Source organism: Trematomus bernacchii, unplaced genomic scaffold, assembly GCF_902827165.1.
Source record: "Trematomus bernacchii unplaced genomic scaffold, fTreBer1.1, whole genome shotgun sequence".
NCBI lineage: Eukaryota > Metazoa > Chordata > Actinopteri > Perciformes > Nototheniidae > Trematomus > Trematomus bernacchii.
Genome location: NW_022987727.1, coordinates 6,178,747 through 6,188,693, shown reverse-complemented (window position 1 = coordinate 6,188,693; position 9,947 = coordinate 6,178,747).

Below are 9,947 nucleotides of genomic sequence, written 5' to 3'. Positions count from 1 at the left end.
TTTTCCCGCACCACAGCACGTGGTCTCAAGCTCTCCACTTGAATTATCTTGTGTTGTGAGCTGCTGAATTGTTCCAACTGCCCTAAATATTTAACATTTAGACAGATATCATGACTAATTTATTTCACTTTTTCCATGCATGACCTTTTTAATTTGACCTTCTCAGTTTGGTAATACATTGTGAAAGTACATAAATACAGAAAATGCCAGGTGCTCTGTTTGTGAGACAGTCAGCACGGGAACTGGGCAAACCTCAGACAGACAAGGTATGAACGTTGAGCCGTCAATACTGATGTATGACAGCTGTAATGTTGTGAGGCCCAGCTCATGGTCGTCAGGCATTATGAACACACTGGAGTTAAACATTATGCGTGTGCCGTCACAAACACGAGAGTGATGGCTGAAAAGTTCCAGTTACCTAGACGAGTAACAACTGTGCTGTCTTAGGTATTCAGTATGTGAGACTTGATAAGACTGGCATGGAAAACCTGGTCCAGTGTGAATGTGCCCACCCCGATTATAACTGATGACACAAACACATACAAAGCACATTGAAAATAATTACCATTCAGACAGAGCCTTATGTTTACGTAAGTCACAATTAATTGATTTGAATCACACTGCGTTAACAAACAAAACAAATGCATATAGAACAATTTATGCTAACGACTATGTACAGCATATAAAGGTTAAATATTTGGATATGTGTAGATTGCAAAAAAAATGCATGTTTATTTAATGAAAGGGGTTAGAGGTGTGGGTTTGTGAACTACAAGCTGCTCTTGAGCAAGGCACTTTAACCCACAATGAACCAAGTGGAGCTTAGCCAAGCGGTCACAGCTAAAGATGCAATGATCCAATAATGGTACTTTGCAGATACTGACTGAAACAGCTGGATCAGTTATCGGTTACAATGGGGCTGATACATTTTCTATTCTATGATTACGGTAGATAACACAGGCAGTACTATGTCACGTGTCAGCAGCAAGCAGGAAGACTACTGCGAAAGCAAACAACAAAACATGTCAGCTGGAGGCATTTCCATGACTGTTTACGATATCTTTCAAGGAGTGGATTTTAACGTTAACATTTTGTTTTTGTTTAATGTAATTTCGGTTTTTACTGGGATTTTAATTCCTTTTTAAGTTGTGACCCATGTGTTGCTGCATTTACAGTAAAAGGTTTGTACTAGAAATGATATTCCTGGTATTTATTTTTAGTTGCTGGTGAAAATACATTACTTTTAAATATACCCAAAGAACAGTTTAAGGTATCAGGGTGGAAACATTTGGATCAGCGCATCCAGAGCCACAGCCGAAGAAGACAGACTTTGGTTGTCATGGTAAAGTCCAAGGTCAGAATATGCATTTGATGGCAGAGCATCACTGGAAAGAGAGAGCAAGCTTAGTCTGCGTTCCCTTGACGAATGCTTGTTGAAAGAGACTAAATACAAAAATAAGTAAGCTGGTAGTGATGCTGTCATTATGTGTTAGCCCTTATGATCTGCTGCACTGCGACGCACAGACATGACCCGGACAGCCCAGACTCTGGCTCTGACACTCAGGAAGAAGAGGAGGGGGTTGGAACATGACCCTAACTTCTCTTTCACCTTTCCTCCCTCCTGCGCCCAGACGTTTTGGGCGACGCTGGTCTCTCACCCTCCCTGTCTCCCGCGTACCCTTGCTCTGGGCGCATCTAATTGAAAGCGATCTTGGGGCTGAGAGAGTTCCGTTTCTTCTCTAATCCCTCCACTGGGGGAGGCTCACATGGTCTCAATTACCCCCCACCCCACCCCAGAACACTGGGTCCCCTCTCTGTGCTCTCTCTCTCTCTCTGTGCGTCTCACCGGCCTGCTCCTCTGCCAATGCACCGGCCCGGGCCCTTTTTCAGCAGTTTATGTTATTAAGCACACACTGCCGAGTTCCTGTCCTTCACAGGGGCCTGGAGATGTTATCTCCCCTGCCGCTGTATACGGTTACCTCCAAAATATTCCATAAATTAGATTGGGATTGGCAATTCTGAATATAGAGGTGGAGGATGAGGTGGTCAGGGATTGGCTGGGGATGGGAGGGTGCGGGGGTGAGGATCAGGGAAGTGCGGTGTAAGTAATAGCATGGGAGGATCTCCTTGTGTTTATACTGGATGGAGAACCACTGGGAGGTATGTCACTGGCAGAGTGAAGGTGAACAGAGGAGAGGTGGAGGGTGCTTAAGGGCTTTGGGGTGAGGAGGAGAGGAGACTCAAATCCAGTTCCTATTTGGATAGAGATTTCTTTCCGAGGTGGAGTTGAATATCTAGTCTGAAAGGAGTTAGACCGGCATTTATTGGGCTTGGGGGGGCTGTGTGCGGTGATACGCATGCATCCCCTCCCTCCTGTAATTAAACAAGGCTGTATTTGGACAAGTGACTTTTCAAGCCATGATCAACTCTGTCAATCCCTAAAGCATGGAGAAAGGTCCTGAGCCAGGACATCCATGGCCAATTAGATTAGGAGGAACCTGTGAGGTCTCCAAACAATGGGCTCTCAGAGGATCTGCAATAACACAAACATGGCCCCTGACACACAGCGCCAGACCTTCAAAAGAAACCATTACCGGTCTTAGCTGAAGCACTTAAAGACACATATTAATCACAATTTCATTACGCTGGCCCCCTCACTGCTAAAGTTCAAGGGCGTTTTGAGAGAAAATATTTGTAGTTCTTTTAAGAGTTTTTCTAATCAACACGGAATAAATTCACAACTATTTGTTGATTAGTAACCTTTAAACTCTCTTTCCACCTCAAGCCCTTGACGAAACCATACACTAAAATGACAAAGCAATAAAATCAATACTAAAATAAATGAACTGCATAGAAACACCAGCTCCATCTTTTCTACTTCCTTAATCTGAGCTGAGAAGAAGTATTTAGAGAGTAAAGCAGATAAACAAATAGAGTCAAAAGCAGCAACAAAAGGGGACACTGTTTGGTCCTTGTACAGGTACAGGTGTAAAGGCATGCAGCTAAGCCATGTAAAGAAGGTATGAGCGAGCTTATGAGGAAGACAGAAATGGGGGCACTGGGTCCGGGTCAAGGGTTCAGTCCTTACCTGAGGGGCTGCCTGATCTAAATTCTGTTACCGGCTTGACTCCATGCATGGATAATGTGGCACACTGTCCCTTTAATTATGGCTGACCTCCTAGAGAGGCAGCAGTGGTTTAAAGCATTTCAAGACAGAACACCTAATGATCTGAGAAGGGTGGGGAATCAATTGAAAATGAACCACCAACTTGCTAATTACCACAGTGCACATTCAGTAAGAGCTCTGTGAGGGAACTGTAAAACTTTATTGGGCCGAGTGAAGAATGGAAACAGCATCGAACAACAAAAGTGAATCAACAGCTCCAGCCTGCACATCACTTTTTATGAAGGAAAACATCACAACTGACACATTTTCCAATCATTTAAGTAGCCACCATTAAGCACAAACAGTAGCTCTGGTAACAGTTATCCACTGAAGTTATTCAGGGACTAAAAAGAAGGACTAAAGATGCAAGAGGCTATGGAAAGGAAACATTTTGCGAGTTTTGGAAGGATTATTTTATATTGATTTTTTCGAATCACCACTGACAAATAAAACGTAAGCATGCTGTAAACATTTACCTCATGTAGATAAAGCAAAATTGTCAATTAACGTATCATACCATTTTCTATCCAGAACTATTTGCACCCTGTCCTACTTTTACTTATTTTATTGTTTTCAAAAATTAAAAACATAAATATACTTGTTCAACTTTGTTGATATGTTTCTATATTTACGTTATATTTACGTTAATGCAGTTATTCCATAAGGTGATTGGCAGTTATGTTTGGCATTTTCTGTAAGTTTCTGTATGCCAACAGCTGTTAGCAAGGGGACACATTTGTATACTGGTAGGTCCTCACAGATTTGTAGGTTGAACATTTCAACAAACGGCTATTGGAGAAATGTACGAAAATATATAAAACAATAGACAGTTTTTCTAAAGCTGTGTCAAACCAAACTGTCTTTGTTCTCTTCCCTCAGCATCATCCCACAGAAGGTTTGCCAGGGACAATCTGTTCTTGATTTGAGTTTCCTGATACATATAAAATGCAGAATGTTGGACGAGGGTGTTGCATTGGAGTCAAATAGGAAAACTCTGAGCCCCCGATGATAGGGCACCGACTCCCGATGGAGCTGCAGAGGTTGCCTGTGTTTGTCTGTCCTCCACTCTGGAACATGTGGTTTTAGTTACAGAATGTTTTACTGCTCAACAATGTTTCTGCCTTGGAGCTCGGCACACTGCATAAAGCCTACTTTGTCCCCTGATGCCCACACGGGAAGAGTCTGCCTCATTGTACACACACACACACACACACACACACACACACACACACACACACACACACACACACACACACACACACACACACACACACACACACACACACACACACACACACACACACACACACACACACACACACACACACACACACACACACACACACACACACACACACACACACACACACACACACACACACACACACACACACACACACACACACACACACACACACACACACACACACACACACACACACACACACACAGGGTGATGATGACATCAGCAAGGCCGCTGAGCCCATGTCGATAAAAGCACTATTTTCCCCCGAGAAGGTAACACTTTAATAATGCATTGCCCTCTTGTTAAACCGCACAACTAAAAGTCTAAACTAATATTTTCAATACTGAACATTTCCACTGTGCTGATATTAAAGTTTGATTCCATGTCTGCCTGTATGTCTGCAACCCACTGCAGCGCCTGATACTACAATAGAACATGTCAGTACGACTCCCAGGCCCATGAAAGACGTATCATTGACTAAAAGCAAAAACAGACGTGCCACCATGCCATGCCCGCAGTGCTGAAACTAATAAATATCAGGCACACTGAGCAGTGCATTTAATAAAAATAACATTGAAACAAGAGCTCAGAAAAAAAGGAATTACACATGAAAGCAAACTCCAATATTGAATTGTTACAACGAGATCTCATCAGCCAATAATCCAGTTTGGAAAAGTGCACAAAGTCAAGGAGGTGACAAGTGAACACATTTAATGTCACTAACACAACATCACACCTGCAGCTCTTTTCATTCACAGTGGTCTTTTACAACAAGAACATGTGATTGTGATCTCATGGCCCTATTCGACGGAGGTGATTAGCACACCCAGGAGTGCAGAGGGAAAGGCTATGGGCGAGTTGGAGGATGTCTGGCATGAAGTCACTGCGGTTGTCACTTGGCACATTTAAATTCATGTTCTTCAGAACCAAAGTGGTGCTAAACAGCGTTCATATGCATCGACAGAGCTGCTGCAGCGGGGCCACTTAACAGCTTCTGCCCTGCACTATATTTAAACTCCATTTCCCAGCAGCAGTCCCAACCCTGGCCAGCAAGCCATGACTAATACTGGAGTGGCATCGAGAAGCACTTAATAAACGGGGCTGCATTTATTTTTTCATTGCTGAACTTACATGTCACCTGGCACTTTATTTAGAGAAGGTAATTGCACCAGGAACTGACAGATTAATTAAAAAACAAGCAATTTTGAAAGTTAAGTTGTAAAGATACTAAAAGAAATGACTGCGTTATATAAACTGAATATATCGCTGGGCAGGATATTAATTATATTGATATTGTCATTTGAGACTAGAAAGTCTATATATCTACGATTTCTTGTACATTTGTGTTAATATCCCATAAATGTCTTTTCCTGAGTTTAAAAGCTGCATTTGATTTAAGTGAACTTAGCGACTGTTAGCTGTTCTATCATTTGCCTTTACCCACTTAGCATTTATATCCACATAACTAATGATTATTTATCAAAAATATCATTTTTAGTTATTTTGTGAAAGTACATGTCAACCTTACAGTATTGTCACACCATCAATATTGAGGCAATTCGATATATTTTATAGATATCGCCTATTTACGGTTTAACTGCTTGAACTTAAAGAGGACCACCTGTAGGATAAATATCTACCCTGACAGTCGATCAGAGCATCCATCTCACATCCAAAACATTTCTCCCACACCCTGAGGATAACATTTGGTAGCCTTCTAACCCTGGACATGGTAACAGATGGGCGGATGTCAAAGCGGAGTCAGAGAGAGCCATCCAGGAATCCTACAGAGAGCCAAAAACATCTCATCGCAGCACAGGAGAGGCTGAAAGGTTACATTTGTTCGACATTACTGCTTGTTGGGTTGAGTGCACGGACTGGAAACCTCACACCTGCTGGTGTCTGAGGCTCAGGCAGACACAGGCTGTTTCATGTCAAAGTAAATCTGTTGGACATTCAACGATGCAGATATTTCTGTTTTAGTAGAATAAAGCTATTTTCTGACAAATACATGTTCATGTACGCACTAACAGCATCACATGCCCACACAGGCAAACTACATATGATAGGGGTAAATCAGAAACGTCTTGAGAAAGGAGCTGTGTAGCTTTTTAGAGAACTGTTATGGTAATTCAACAATATACCACAGTCTCAGCAAGAAAAGGTTGGAAATGTAACATTACGTCATCAATCACCAGTACCAGTGCTAAGGAGACTCGCAATTTTAAATCTATCCCTAATAAAAAGTAAATAACAACACATTCATTCCAACATAAAAAAATAAAAACAAAAGACTACCAAAAATATAGTATTAACAAACATATGTTGTACTGTAATATGCTATGTTGGGTTTATCATCTGGGATTTGACTTTACCTTGTAAAAGTAGATTTTATAATGGTAACTAACCACATTAACAAGATCATGTCCTATTTTAATTAAACAATTGTAATTTGTTTAAATAATGCATTTAAAAACATGTGTATCTAAACTTAGGAATATTAATATGCAGTGGTTTAAAATATACAGTATAATGGATCAATCAAGGAATTATGTTCAATCGAACACATGGTTCACATTTTGAGAAGTACATGTTATCTGGACAATGCACATTGTGTGAAATGGCTCCTAAACAGTAATTTGTCGCCATCTTGTGGAGAAAGAGAACCATTTTCAGACGGACCTTTCCATTTTACATTAAAAAAGGACTAATTGTAGGTGCCAGGGTGATATTATGGGATTTCGTCATTTTATAGAAAGAGGAATGGAAATATTAACTGAATAAAATCCTACTTGGAATAAATGATGTACCTTGTTTCCTATGTGAAATGTCAACAAAGCATTTCACATTCCCTCAGCTAAACACTTGTCTTTATAACAATTAAAGTTGTTCTTCAAAGCTTTGTTGCTCAATGGATAAATAATGTTCTATACTGTGCTAATGTGAAATCAGATCTATTGGAGATCTTGCCCAAAGCATTAAGTCACTTTAAACATTACAATATTGTTTCTATTAGACTAGAGGTTTGTGATCTTTAAAGGTCACATGTCATGGCCATTTCTACTGATCATAATTCCATTGTTGAGGTCTACTAGATTAGATTTACATTGTTCAATGTTCCAAAATCACATTGGTTTTCTCATACAGCATCTCTGTATAGTATGTGTATTCACTCTCTGTCCTATACACCTTGTTGGAGCTCCTGCCCCCCCCCCCCTCCTCCCTATGAGCCCACTGTGCTCTGATGTGTGTTTATGTGTTACAATGGCGTTTGTTAGCAACCAGAAAAGGACACCAGTAATGACAAACAGATGAGAATGCTGCGTGGGGTCTGGGTGCCGTGTTGGCGGAACGCTGCGGGGCTCGCTGCTCAGCTCGAGGAGCGGACAGTGTGAGCTAGATTACTGGTGTTGTTTCCTGGTTGCTGCATGGGGTCTGCAAGACAGCGAGACAGCGAGGCAGCGAGACAGCGAGACAGCGAGACAGCGAGACAGTGAGGAACTCAACCTGAGCACACACACGTGAGTGTGTGGCGAACTGTGAGTGAGATCCACGGAGCAGAGGCTGAGAAAAGATAAGGTGTGTGCCGGCGAAACTCCGCGGAGTAGCGCGGCTGTGAAAAGATAAGGCTGAGTGAATGTGTGTGTGTGAGGAGCTCCACGGATTGGTCCATTTGGACCTGGGTATCGTTACGTCACTATACTCAGGAATAAAAAAATGGAAAAAGAAAAATCTCCAACGAGGCGTTCTGGGGCAGCATAGACAGGTCTTTTCTGTGCTAGAGTTTTACTCGCTACAGGGTGTATTTTGAGGGTTTGTGACTTTGCAGACCGTTTACATGCCGAAAAAGCTACATAACACACAAGGGGACGGGTAATAACCGGAAGAGCATGTCATGGGACCTTTAAGGTTAAACAACGGAGATGAAAACTTAAAGAAAACTGCGATGGAAGTGATCTGAATAAAAACATGAGAAATGAAGATAGGAGGTTATTTTTCACTTCCATGACTTGTTTCTCTGTGATGCTAATGATAATTACCATGCAAATGAGCCCTGGGAGCTAAATAGAGCCATCGTGGTTCTTTGTTAATAATTACTGTGGAACATCATGGTTATAAATGACATCTTCTGGGTACCAGACAGGATAGTAATTGGGGTTGTGACTAAAGAACCCTTTTTTTGTTCATTTTTTGTGTATCAGTTCCCAGGGGAGAGTGATACATAATGGGAAGAGAAAATGATCCTAATTGCGAATATATTTTTAATCTGATGTAGTACCCCTTAAACAATGCCTTTCCTGCATTTTAAAAAGCTTAATATTCAAAGCGTTTAGTGTCTGCTCTTCTTTCTTAAAATAATACAACACGGAAAACTGGACGACAGGATTTTTATCCAACATTTATGAGCAGGATGATTGATGATACAAAAATAGATACATAACATCGGATTATGTATACAGTATGGTGTAATGTTTGAAAGAGAGCACTTTGGACAAAAGACTTTGAAAGTTATGAATGTATAAAAAACCCATTATTGAAGTATTTTTGAACATTGGGCTAAGTAGGATTCAGTACTTCAGAAAGGTGAATTAAAAGCAAAAATGATATCCTTAAAAAGATTCAGACCAACAAATATTGTTTTGATACTGTGAAAATGTAATTAGTCTGAAAGGAACTGGTTCAACACTAATCACGTTATGATGGTCTTGTGTTAGAAGTTAAATGTTAAATGCAGCTAAGAAGCTGTGTGTTCTTCTAGAAAACCTCCGAAGGACTAGCTCACTCACAAACAGTTACAAAACCTCACCATTTAAATACACGAGCTGCTCTGCATGAAATACCACAACAAGAATATGCAAAACTGTTTCCACCAGTTGCAACTTTGTCGAATGTTGATCAAGCCATTCAACCGCATAAATAGTGCATACTGAAAACAGGTTTAAATGCCTCACACCCCAAACGCCAAAAATGATACATCATTTTGACATCAGGCACACAAGCTGTACCAGCATATTGCCTGCAGCATTTCCTCATCACAATGCAAGTATTCATATATACAGTACATGGTATGGACACAGTACAGTACATTGAAATCAGATGTGATAAATTGATGTTTATGTTACTTGCCAAATAAAAGAGTAGGGATGTCACCATGTCTGAATCCTGAAGCGGGAACACACTGGAGCTGCAATCCAAGGGAAATTAACCAATGTTATTTAATAACAATTGTTGCAACAAACTCAAAGAACAGAGCCCACCACATGTTAGCTTGTATGGCTACACAATCATGTACTTTTTCAAATGTACCCCTAATTGCTTTCTGTAAAAATAGACAGTGTGTTAGAAATGTTGCACTTAAGACTTCCAGTTTACAAATACCTGTTTTAAATGAATATGTTAAGTGTTACTTGAAAGACATAAACTACATTTGTACAGAAGCATTTAAAAGCTAAAATGACACCAATTACATTAGCGTGTTTGAGGGAACAGCTAACACGGAGGTGACTTGTTTGCTACTTCCGCCTAATCTGGACG